Raw genomic sequence first — 11,989 nt, forward strand, 5'->3', positions numbered from 1 at the left:
AATTGTTATTTTTAAACTGCTGATAATCATCTGTATTCTTCTTTCATTGAGCTGTTGTACCTGAAGCCTTTGATTTCAGACCATAGATGTTCAGATCTGCTTATTTCATTCCTGTGATATATAAAAAGCTAATATATTCATTGCAAAACAACACATCAAATTCTTTGCCAGTAAAATGACCTCTGCTTGAAACCTTTCCTAACAGGTAACAAACTAATAATCTTTTTCTTTAAAATGTAAAAGTTCAGTGATTACATTTAAATGCAGCATACTAACTTTATATTACTGAATGGACTTTAGCTTCATGGTATCAAACTCTCGGATCATCAGTTCCTGACCACACACACGTTAGGGGGTATTATCCAGCCTGGAATTACCTTAGCAGCAGCAGTAGTGGATCAGCTCTTCCTGGTGCAGAGGTTGCAATTGTTATCTGACAGAAGGAATTTTTTTCCCCCCCACCTCCCTTTAAACTATGCTCTTGATGTTTTCACCTTGGAAGAACAATTCCTATTTGCGAGGGCAAGCTTCTCCGTAAGTCCGTTTTGAATATTCGTCCTGGAACTTTTCTTGATGTCCCAGCGGCATGGTCCCAGCAATACGCGAGGAAACGCGGGCGGCTCGCTGATTTTCTGCCCCTCCAGCCAAACAAAAAAAAAACCAAACAAACAACCCCAGTTAGGTGCTCTTTGTCCCCCCCCCCCAAAAAAAAGTCAATAGAAACCCAGCGGGCTTATTTGACAAAGCCCTTCTTGTCACAGTTTCTAGCGCTCCTCGTTCTCCGAGTAGTGTTGCTGGCTCCACGTCCTGCTGCTTGGTGCAGATGCTCCATGGACATTACGGTGCTTCCCATCAGCGGCAGCAAACTTCAGCCCCGCATTGGATCGGCGACTTCCCCCATCGGCTCTGCGCTGCTACCTTCCTTGTAAATAGGTGGCCGACTCTGCTCCCGATGAAGGTCCAGGCTTAAAAGTTAGCGCGTAGCTAGTGCGCACAAAGAGGCTGCCCCGGCGGTAGGATGCAACCCGGCTTGGGTGGAGGCTTTTTGCTGGACGCTGCTCCGGTTTGTTAGTCCTTTTCTAGGCGCAGGCATGCGAACGGCAAGGTGAGGTTTCTTAGGACACCGTCATTACCTTTGCAAAGGCGGCAGGCGGATGCATTTCCAAGAGCCTCTTGGCACGGCGTTGTCTGCTCGATTCCTGTGCTCTTCAGTCTTCACCCCCCCCTCCCCCTGCCCCCAGCCTCCGGCTGATCTCCCTTCTCCTCGGAGAGTACTTGTTTTTCTCAAATCATGCGTGATAAGGAGAAATCCCCTCCTCTCGGAGACCTCCTAAGCAAGCGAGATGCACGGGGAGTGCAGGCTCATTTGGCTCCTGTGCTACGAAGGAAAGCTTTGCTGCTCTTTCTCTTTTTTTTTTTTGGTTAGCAGCAGAAATTCATGGTCGGTGTCAGCCGCGTTTGAAATCTGTTTTCCTATGTGAAACGTAAGATCTCGTGAATTAGGAAGATACAGAACGTCCAGGTCTCTCTGATTCATCAGGGAGTCTCCTTGGAAACTGGCAGTTCCTCTTGGACGATTCCTGTTATAGGAAAGCTCTCTAAATGTAAAGATAAAATAGAGTGTAAACAGAACCAGAAGCCAGGCGTGTCTGAAAATGTCTGTCTGCTTCGTATTTATACATGCATTCGTTTTATGGAGGCTTACATGCATGGGGGTGTCCCCTTTGTTCTGTAAAACTGTAGCATCCTTTTGTGAGGAAACAAAGCTATGGTGACAAAGCCCCTACCTTTTATTTGTCAAGGAATCTGTGCAATTTGACGATATTTATTTAGTGTGTTTTATAATTCTGTTTGCTTTCATGGGCAAGCCCGCCTTTAACAAGAAGCTTGGCAGTGTGTGCTCTGTCAGACCAGTGGTGCAGGTTTTTGATTCTGATCATCACTTTCAAACATTAATAAACAGCACTGGGGGGACAGCAGCTGGATTCTTTCATGGCACTTAATTACCCATTTTCCACTAATTAAAAACCCAGAATGTCTCTTCTTAGGCTCCAAAAACGATACATGAGATCCTAGAGACCGCTAAATAGCAACGATACTGCATTTTTGAAAGAGCTTTTCCCTGTGGTTGCTGGCATGGTCCAGATAGCATGAAACAAACGCTGAGGGTGAAGTGAAATGGGAGGTCATGGATTAGTAGATAACAGCATCTTTAAAGGACATTTGCTTTGTCCATCAACATAAGATGAGCGATGTCTGCGAGGAATGTGTGTGTGTGTGTGTGTGTGTGTCAGTAATGGAGTTACTTGCTTTTCTTCCTCTATACGTACCCAGACATGCTTGACCACGCTCCAACAATACATTCTTTGCCTTCCACATATCCCCATACACGTTTCCTCCCATTGTCCCTCCCCTTTACTGCTTCTTTTCTAAATCTACCTCTCCATCCATCAGGAACATGCACTCTAGACTCGTACAGTATGAACAGTGGTGTCTTTAGGGAGAAGCATTTGGCCGGGACAAGCTAGACGTAGTGGGAGGCAAGCCAAAGCTATATTTCCACAAATCACACCCATCCTTACGGCAGTGATGTGCTATCAGAAGGCCTGTACACAGAGACACACAATAAGGTGGCACAGCTCATCCCCTCCCCCCCACCAACCCTCTGCCCAACAGCAGCGGCGGCAGCTCCCTCCCTCCCTCTCTGCCTCCCAGCTGCCTGCCCAGCAGCGGTCCCCGTCCCCAGATCCTCCTTTACCCCCCTGCCCAGAGTAAGCCCCCCCCCCCCCTTGCCTCTCCCTCCTGTGCTCCTCAGGCAACTGCTGTAGAACTTTGTGCAGAAATTAAATCAGCACGGGGCCTACGAGCCAGCGTATACTCACACAGACCTTGTAGTCCCAACTCTTCTCCCATACCAGCTTGTTCACGGAAGATGTCCTGAAAATCTGATCGGCCGAGGGTTCCCCAGGTCAGGCTTGTGAACCACTGCACTAGGCACATCTTCAGCCTTGCGCCTGTCCCCCAATTAACTTTCAGGCCCATAGGCTCCCCCTCCTCTGAGCTTTGTAAAATTAAACTCAACAATCATATCCCTACCTCCAGTCTCCCCCAAACAATCCTGTAAAATCATAACTGGACCTCATACTTTTAAATATCAAAAACTTTGCTTTAAATGCATATGCGTAATACAAATAGGTTTGAGAAATCATGACACAGTGCCTGATGAACGAGTCATCTGTGACTTTTGAGATAGGCAGCAACTTTGCAAATACCTGAATTTATCAATTAAAAGAAATGCATACTACGCTGGTTGCAGGTCATCTTTGAAATGGCCTGCTGGGCTGAACTTGGATGTTTCCTTCTTACTACTCGCCAAAGAAATAGAATTTAAATTACGTCATCACTTCAGTAACAATGACACAAAGTCCATCCAATACCAGGAACTTCGGGGTCCGAGTGACTTTTTCAGGGTTATGCATTGCTTCACAGCATTGACTCCCAGAACTCAAACAACAACCGTCCTATATGAAAAGGAAACAATGCAGATATTCCACTGGATCCTAATGTTGGGATCATCAACTCCTAAAAGTGTAAAAGAGAGGGAAGGCTCTTATACATGTCTGTGTGTATTGGACTAATGCACCGTTATATAACATAAGATAATGTTAAAATGTTTCGCTCTTTCTCTGTTTAGCACTTACGGCTTGTGATTGGGCAAAGATGTTGAGATGATGTTTCTCTTTCTCTCTGTTTGCTACTTTCAGGTTTCAACTGCTCTGCATCTGTGCTGCAGCCTTCTTGTTTTGCATAGATGTTTTATTTCTCAAATAATAATAAGTTTTAAAAACAGTTTCATATTTAAGTGGTATGTGCATTCTTTCTTCTGGGCTACTTACTTTGAACACAAAAAGGTTGAACTATAGCTTCCAACATTGGGGTTTGACACCCAGTGAGTACCCTTATTTTGACTGTAACAGGTCTTAAACACAGAATGTGTTTTAGCCGCACCAGAAAGTTTCAAAAGAATATATACATTTTTTTGTGCAACATAGCTCAAGTTAAAATGGAAGACCTTGTGATGCTAGAAAATGGAAAATCCTATCCTGCATGGTCAACCAAGATGCGAGCCCTCTTCAGCAAAATGGACATTATGGATGCATTTGAAAAAGACTTCCTGGCCAAGAGAGAGAGAAGCCAAGCAGTAGTGGAAAAGGCATGAAGACAAGCTTAAAGCACAACTCATCCTGCACATAAGTGATGACATCTTAAAGCTAACTGCAGATCTGCCTATAGGGAAAGAGATGTGGAAAAAGCTTACGGAGACATTTGCACTGGTGACTATAGTTTCTGTGTCTATAACAAAGGAGGGGAAGCTTCCAAACTGCAGTAATGCAGGAACACAGATCAAAAAGAAAATGTCAGTAATGATGTTAGCAGACAAATTGTTTGTTGAAGGTAAAAAACAACCCAAATCAAGACAGCAAGCACAGATGCTACCTGGATTTTGGTGCCTCATACCAATATGTGTGCAATGAAAGTGCACTAATTTATTTAGAGAAAATGTACAAAACAGAGATTTGCCTTGCAGGTTTCTTGAAGCAAAGGGAAAGAAGAAAATCCAGATAAGTTTCTTGATTGATGAGGGAGAAGTTAGAATTGTTGATGGATGTTTATTGGACTTCTGAACTGGAGGGAATTATCTAAGTCTTTGTTACATGATGGAAAAAGATTATGAGATCCATCTCAATAACAATGAATGTATAATGAAGAGAGATTGTGAGATTTTGTTAAAAGCAATTAAAACAAATGCAAACTTACTTGAACTGTTGTTAAAGCTGGCAAAGTCCTCAAGAAGATATGTTAAGTACATTTGCTTGAGTGACCTCAAAATTAGGTGCATGCACCTAATTTTGTGTGTTTTTTAAATCATATGTGTGCAAGTGTGCGCATGATTTAAAATTCCAGCTTCCCGGGGCTTTACGCGGGTCACCAGGCCTTTATAAAATAGGCCCGACATGCGTAAATCCTCTGGATTTACGCGTGTAGGGCTTTTAAAATCCAGCCCATTAAGCGCAAAACAGATCCACCTTTAAGAGCACAGCAAATTAAGTGTTCAAGCTCTCTTTTCTCTGTTGCTTCTCTTGCTTCATGTATTCTTTTTATTTGTTTGATTAATGCACAATCTGTTAAGAAAAGAGTAGAAATTTACTACGATTTTCTCGCTGATTCCCAGCTTGATTTATTATGCATCACTGAATCCTGATTATTAGATTCTGATAATGCTCTCTTAAATCAACATTGCCCACCTGGCTATCAACATTTCTCCAAGTCCAGACCTGTTAAGAAAGAAGTGGTGGTCTTCTCATATTTTCTAAAGGTCGTCTTGGCCTTAGTATGGGCCCTCTTGATATTGAACCCCCCTCATGAAATATTATTTGTTAATAATAAAGACTGGGGTGTTTTTTTTGTTTTATTGCCCTCCCCCCCCAGTTAACTTGATTACAACTATGCATCTGATGTGGACTCTATCCTCGAAAGTTCATGCCTCAATAAATTGGTTAGTCTATAAGGTGCCACCCGTCTCTTGTCATTTTTGCTACAACAGACTAACACGGCTATGTCTCTGAATATCTGAACTATGTCACTGTGATTGATATCCTACTAGAAATCAGACAAGAGCTTAATAACATCTTGATATTGGGAGACTAACTTACATGTCGATGTCAACTCCCTACCTCCATCGTGTGACAACTTTTTATCAGCTATGTATGCACTCCTCCATGCATGGGATTTTCGTACAGGACTACAAGCCTCACTCTTCCCTATAGTTGACTATTGCAACTTGCTTTATCTTGGATTACCCAATATAGCCATTAAGCCTTTGTAGCTATTACTCAATGCTGCTGCCTGCCTTCACTCTGGCTTAAGACTTTCTGATCATATCACCTCCGCTCTGATCGAATTACAGTGGCTTTCCATCTCTGAAAGGATAAAGTACAAGGTTGCAATGACAATTTTTAAATTGCTGAATGATGAGCTCTCTGTTTGGGCTAATGCCATGCTTCACTTTTATCAACTCACAAGATCCCTGCGCTCATCATAATGTGGTCTTCTTGATGCACCATCCCCAAGGTTCGCCAGACTCCATGTCACACATGAATGCACTTTCTCTATAGCAGGTCCTACTCTGGAAATCAAGACTCCATTAAGAATTTCAGAAAGTCAATTAAATCCTATCTTTTTAATTATGCTTATTTGTAATCCTTATTTTATTTCTTATTGTTTATACTGTTTTTTTGGAAGTCATGTTTTTAGTATTGTTTTATTTAGTTTTATGCTGACCTTATAACATTTTATGATTTTTGATGTTGTTGTTTTTATTCATTTAGGGGCGGATTTTCAGAGCCCTGCTCGCGTAAATCCGCCCAAAACCGGGCGGAATTACGCGAGCAGGGCCCTGCGCGCCGGTGAGCCTATTTTACATAGGCTCACCGGCGCGCGCAGAACCCCGGGACTCGCGTAAGTCCCGGGGTTTTTGGAGTGGGCGTGTCGGGAGGCGTGTCGGGGGCGGGGCCTGAGCGCGCGGCGTTGCGGGGGCGTGTCGGCAGCGTTTTGGGGGCGGGTACGGGGGCGTGGCTACGGCCCGGGGCGGTCCGGGGCGTGGCCGCGCCCTCCGTACCCGCCCCCAGGTCGCGGCCCGGCGCGCAGGAGTCCCGCTCGCGCGCGGGGATTTACGCCTCCCTCCGGGAGGCGTAAATCCCCCGACAAAGGTAGGATGGGGGTTTAGACAGGGCCGGGCGGGTGGGTTAGGTAGGGGAAGGGAGGGGAAGGTGAGGGGAGGGCAAAGGAAAGTTCCCTTCTAGGCCGCTCCAATTTCGGAGCGGCCTAGGAGGGAACGGGGGTAGGGTGCGCGGCTCGGCGCGCGCAGGCTATACGAAATCGATAGCCTTGCGCGCGCCGATCCAGGATTTTAGCCGATACGCGCGACTACGCGCGTATCTACTAAAATCCAGCGTACTTTTGTTTGCGCCTGGAGCGCAAACAAAAGTAGGCTATTCGCGCTCGTCTGAAAATCTACCCCTTAAGTTTTATTCTGTTTTTACATTTTATTATGTATGTTCCTTTGTATATCACCTAGTCCTCTTTTGTGTTAAGCGATTCATAAATTAATAAAATCTAAATCTAAATGGGTTCTACCCATTGCAATGAGCACACCTTGGACCTAGTTTTTATCAGTAATTCTATGTTAGCCCATGATTTCCCTTCTATTTCTTGTTAAGATACCTTATGGAGTGATCATTTTCTGCTATCATTTCATATCACTGTACCCACTGCAATCGTGAGCCTGTCATGAAAAGGGGATCTATTGACACTGACAAGCTAGATTTGTCCCCCACCCCCCTTATTAAATGTATGAATTCGCAAGACCTCTCAATGTTTTGCCCAATGGAATGACTCCCTATTGAAATCATTAAATAATGTTGCACTTCTTAAACCTTATGCCAAAAGAGCAACTAGAACCCCATGATTTACTCACAAACCGAGACAAGGCCCTTCTTTGAAAGCAAAGTGTAGTTTGTGCAAATGTTGCTCTGTTCTAAATAAGCAGATTTATTAGGAAAGATTGGTGACCTACCGAGATGCAGTTATCAATGCAAAAAACAGTCACATCGACTAATCAATTCGCTCTACCCTGAATAACTCCAAAGAGTTATTCTTTACTGTCACTAGATTAACCAACATTAAGACCAATTCTCTCTCGCATTCTCATGATATCTCTCCTAATAGATTTGTGGCCTTTTTTCAAGACAAGATTTCTGTTTTAGGCTTCTCATTAGCTAATTTACCTAAGCCCGTTGACTAGCATATTGAAAATGATGCCCTATTTGGTCTTCCTTTGAGGAAAACTAGTAAGGTTGAAATCATTTCAATAGTTAAAACTCCACTACCTGTGCATTGTACCCCTGTAGTACCACCATCAAAAAAGTGTTGATTGATGACATCTGTGAACCTCTTTCCAGAATTGTCAATTTGTGCCTTTCCACAGGCACTGAGGGAAGGGTACCAGTAGAAAGGGACAAATTAATCCCCTTCTCAAGAAACCTACTGACTTGACCAATTATAGATCCGTTTGCTCTTTGCCTTTCCCTGCTAAAGTAATGGAAGGTATTGTTCTGAAATATTAAAGATTCCAACAGAAGGATAATTGAATGTCATCTGCATAGATATGATATGGGAGACCCAAACCAGAAAGAATCTTACATAATGGACAAAGGTAAGTGGTGAAGAGAACTGCAGAGAGGGATGAACCCTGAGGAACCCATTTGGAGTGGAAACCAGTCAGAGGTATCTGTGCCACAAATTATTTGTTGAGACCTTTATGAGAGGAAAGAAGAGAACCGGTTATGAATGGTCCCTCCAATACCAATTTAAGGTAGACGAGTACATAAAATCTCATGATTTAAAGTGTCAAAGCCTGAAGAAAGGTCTAAAAGGACAAGAAGAAAATTACAACCCCCCCTCCCCCATCAAACCCTAGGTGGAGTGTATCAAAACTAAATCTGAGTAAAAGCTCTGTACTGTACTTTTTCCGAAAACCAAATTGGAAATTATCTAAGACATGATTATCATCTAAAAATTCTTAGATGATAATCATGTCTTAGATAATTTCCAATTTGGTTTTCGGAAAAAGTACAGTACAGAGCTTTTACTCAGATTTAGTTTTGATACACTCCACCTAGGGTTTGATGGGGGAGGGGGGGTTGTAATTTTCTTCTTGTCCTTTTAGACCTTTCTTCAGGCTTTGACACTTTAAATCATGAGATTTTATGTACTCGTCTACCTTAAATTGGTATTGGAGGGACCATTCATAACCGGTTCTCTTCTTTCCTCTCATAAAGGTCTCAACAAATAATTTGTGGCACAGATACCTCTGACTGGTTTCCACTCCAAATGGGTTCCTCAGGGTTCATCCCTCTCTGCAGTTCTCTTCACCACTTACCTTTGTCCATTATGTAAGATTCTTTCTGGTTTGGGTCTCCCATATCATATCTATGCAGATGACATTCAATTATTTTTTTCTTGTAATACTGACCACCAAACTACCCTTGGCCTGTTATCACTCTATTTATCCACTATCAACAGCTGGTTAGCCCATAATAGACTTTATTTGAACCTAAACGAAACTGAAGTTGTGTATCTTAGTTGGAAGAATGAGAACAGTTTTCAATCCAATTTTGACATCTTTGGTTGCTCCCTACCAATCAGTTCTCAAATCCATAATTTAGGTGTGATCATTAACACCAACTTTAATCTTAAAACACACACTATGGGCTAGATTTTAAAAGCCCTGCGCGTGTAAATCCTGCCGGATTTACGCGCGCAGGGCCCTCATGCGCCGGTGCACCTATTTTGCATAGGCCGCGGGGCGCGCAAAGCCCCGGGACGCTCATAAGTCCCGGGGCTTTGTAAAAGGAGCGGGAAGGGGTGGTCCGGGAGCGTGTCCTGGGGGCATGGCGATGGTTCGGGGGTGGACAGGAGGGCGGTCCCGAGTTCCCCGGCACTGCGGCCTGTGCCGGGGGATGCTGAGGCGGCGTGGGCAAGTTACGCCTGCTTCAAGCAGGCGTAACTTGCACAACAAAAGGTAAGGGGGGATTTAGGTAGGGCTGGGGGGTGGGGTAGATAGGGGAAGGGAGGGGAAGGTGGGGGGACTTGGAGGGAACGGAGGCAGCCTGTGTGGCTCGGCGCACGCAGGCTGCCGATTTTGCGCAGCCTTGCACGCGCTGACCCCGGATTTTATAAGATATGCGCGGCTACGCGTGTCCGGGGGCGTGGTGACGTTTCGAGGGTGGGCCGGGAGGGTGGTCCTGAGTCCCCCGGCACTGTGGCCTGTGCCGGGGGATGCCGAGGCGGCGCGCGCAAGTTACGCCTGCTTCAAGCAGGCGTAACTTGCCCAACAAATGTGGGGGGGATTTAGGTAGGGCTGGGGGGTGGGGTAGATAGGGGAAGGGAGGGGAAGGTGGGGGGATGCGGAAGGAAAGTTCCCTCCGAGGCCGCTCCAATTTCAGAGCGGCCTCGGAGGGAACGGAGGCAGGCTGCGCGGCTCGGCGCGTGCAGGCTGCCGATTTTGCACAGCCTTGCACGCGCCAACCCCAGATTTTATAAGATACGTGCAGCTACGTGCGTATCTTATAAAATCCGGTGTACTTTTGTTCGTGCTGGTGGCGCGAACAAAAGTACGCGCACGCATGTTTTTAAAATCTACCTCAGCAACTTTGGTACAGAAATCCTATTAGAAGCTCAGAATGCTGTGGCAATTAAAGCCTTACTTAAATCAAACAGACTTGTGCATAGTGGTTCAATTTTAATTCTACTAAGAACTGACTGATGCAATTTGCTCTTTCTCGGTTTACCTCTTTACACCATCAAATCTGTTCAAGCAGTTCACAACTCTGCTGCCAGAATTATTTCAGGGACCTCTTGTTTTGATCACATTACTCCTGTACTTAAAGGCCCTTCACTGGTTGCCTGTTCAATTTTGCATTCATTGCAAAAAGCTATTATTCACAATCCTCTCAATAATGATTTATCTTTTGTCATTAATCTGTCACTCAAACTTCACAGATTTGTGAGGAATTTAAGATCAGAAGGACAGTGCCTATTGGATATTCTCAGTCCTAAGAAAATTTACCTCACTGAATCCAGAGAGCTTATGTTATCAATAGCAGGAGCTCTGCTATGGAATCAATTGCAAGTCTCCCTTCGAAAACAAGCATGTTATAAAACTTTTAAAAAAGATTTGAAGACCCACTTTTTTATGTTTTGCCATTTGCTGAACCCTAGATAGTATTTCAGGCCATCAGTTCTGTGGCATTATTAACTTTTGGCAAAACAACAAGCACTGCTGATGTACCTTTTATTTAAAGAGTTTAAAACTTGTCATTCTATGCCTTGTTGGTCAATTTGTTTTATATATTGTTTTTTTTTTATTTTTTTATTTATACTTTATTGATTTTTCAAATAATTATGACAAAAAACTGTCAATACAAATATGATTTCCCATCTTTAACAAATATGACACTAAAAAATTATATAACAGCAAAACATAAAGGTAGTTAATACCTTAAGCATTTTAAACAATGGAAATCATCTGTTACCATGAAATTTTACATTATACTTCTTAATTAAATGAGCTTAATAAGAAATAAATCTAATAATATAAGAAAGTTTCACACTCCTTAATCTATTCTAACAGCTGTTAGATTGGCTTATATTACCTCCAATTAATTTTTTGGATTCTAAAAATCTTTTTAAATCTCCCGGATAGTAATATATGTATCTCTGATTTTCAAACCGCATTATACATTTAGCTGGATATCGTACCTGTTCTGATAGATTTTTCAAAGTTAGGAATTCTTTCCTTTTACGCTGGGTTGTTTTTACGATATGTTTTTTATTTACTCTGCTCTCTTCCTTACACTTTTACTCTTCTTTCCCCTGACCTTTTGCTTAATTTCTCTTTACCTACACATTCACCTTTTTCTACCAATATGTGGTATCAATTAATGTATAAACATTCTATTACATCGTACCCCAACACTCCTTGTATTGCGTGTTCTCAACATTTTCATACCACTCAAATGGCAGGTTTTGTTCTGACAATACCACTATCTCTTTCAAATGTTTCTTGCTACTATCATGCTCTTGCCTGTCCAATTGCTGGAACTCAAGCACAAGTTTCTTCCCTTATTTCTTCTTTTGCAGCTTGTTTTTATGGTAACCAGACTTTTGGACCTCCTTATTCTATTCCCCCTGCTGCTAATGCTAATCAATACACTAAATTTGGTTTTTCCTCTTCTACAATGCTTTCCTTGTGGAATTCATCTGTTATTAATGAGACTTCCCCTTCGTGTCCTCAGCATTTACTCCGTCAGCTTAGTTACCTTACTTATTCTTGTAGAGAGAAAGAAAAATGGACTATTTGTGGAAC

General features: G+C 43.1%; 1 protein-coding gene across 1 annotated transcript in view; it reads right to left on the reverse strand.

Annotated features, from left to right (window-relative positions):
* Nucleotides 1–1,413, reverse strand: part of KCNMB2 (potassium calcium-activated channel subfamily M regulatory beta subunit 2) — a 177,342-nt gene extending 175,929 nt beyond the window's left edge. The window contains exon 1 of the mRNA XM_029616729.1: nt 378–1,413. The gene's annotated coding sequence lies outside the window, so the exon portion shown is untranslated. The remainder of the gene's footprint in view (nt 1–377) is intronic.
* Between the last annotated feature and the right edge of the window lie 10,576 nt (nt 1,414–11,989).

This window comes from Rhinatrema bivittatum, chromosome 9 (genome assembly GCF_901001135.1).
Source record: "Rhinatrema bivittatum chromosome 9, aRhiBiv1.1, whole genome shotgun sequence".
Taxonomy (NCBI): Eukaryota; Metazoa; Chordata; class Amphibia; order Gymnophiona; family Rhinatrematidae; genus Rhinatrema; species Rhinatrema bivittatum.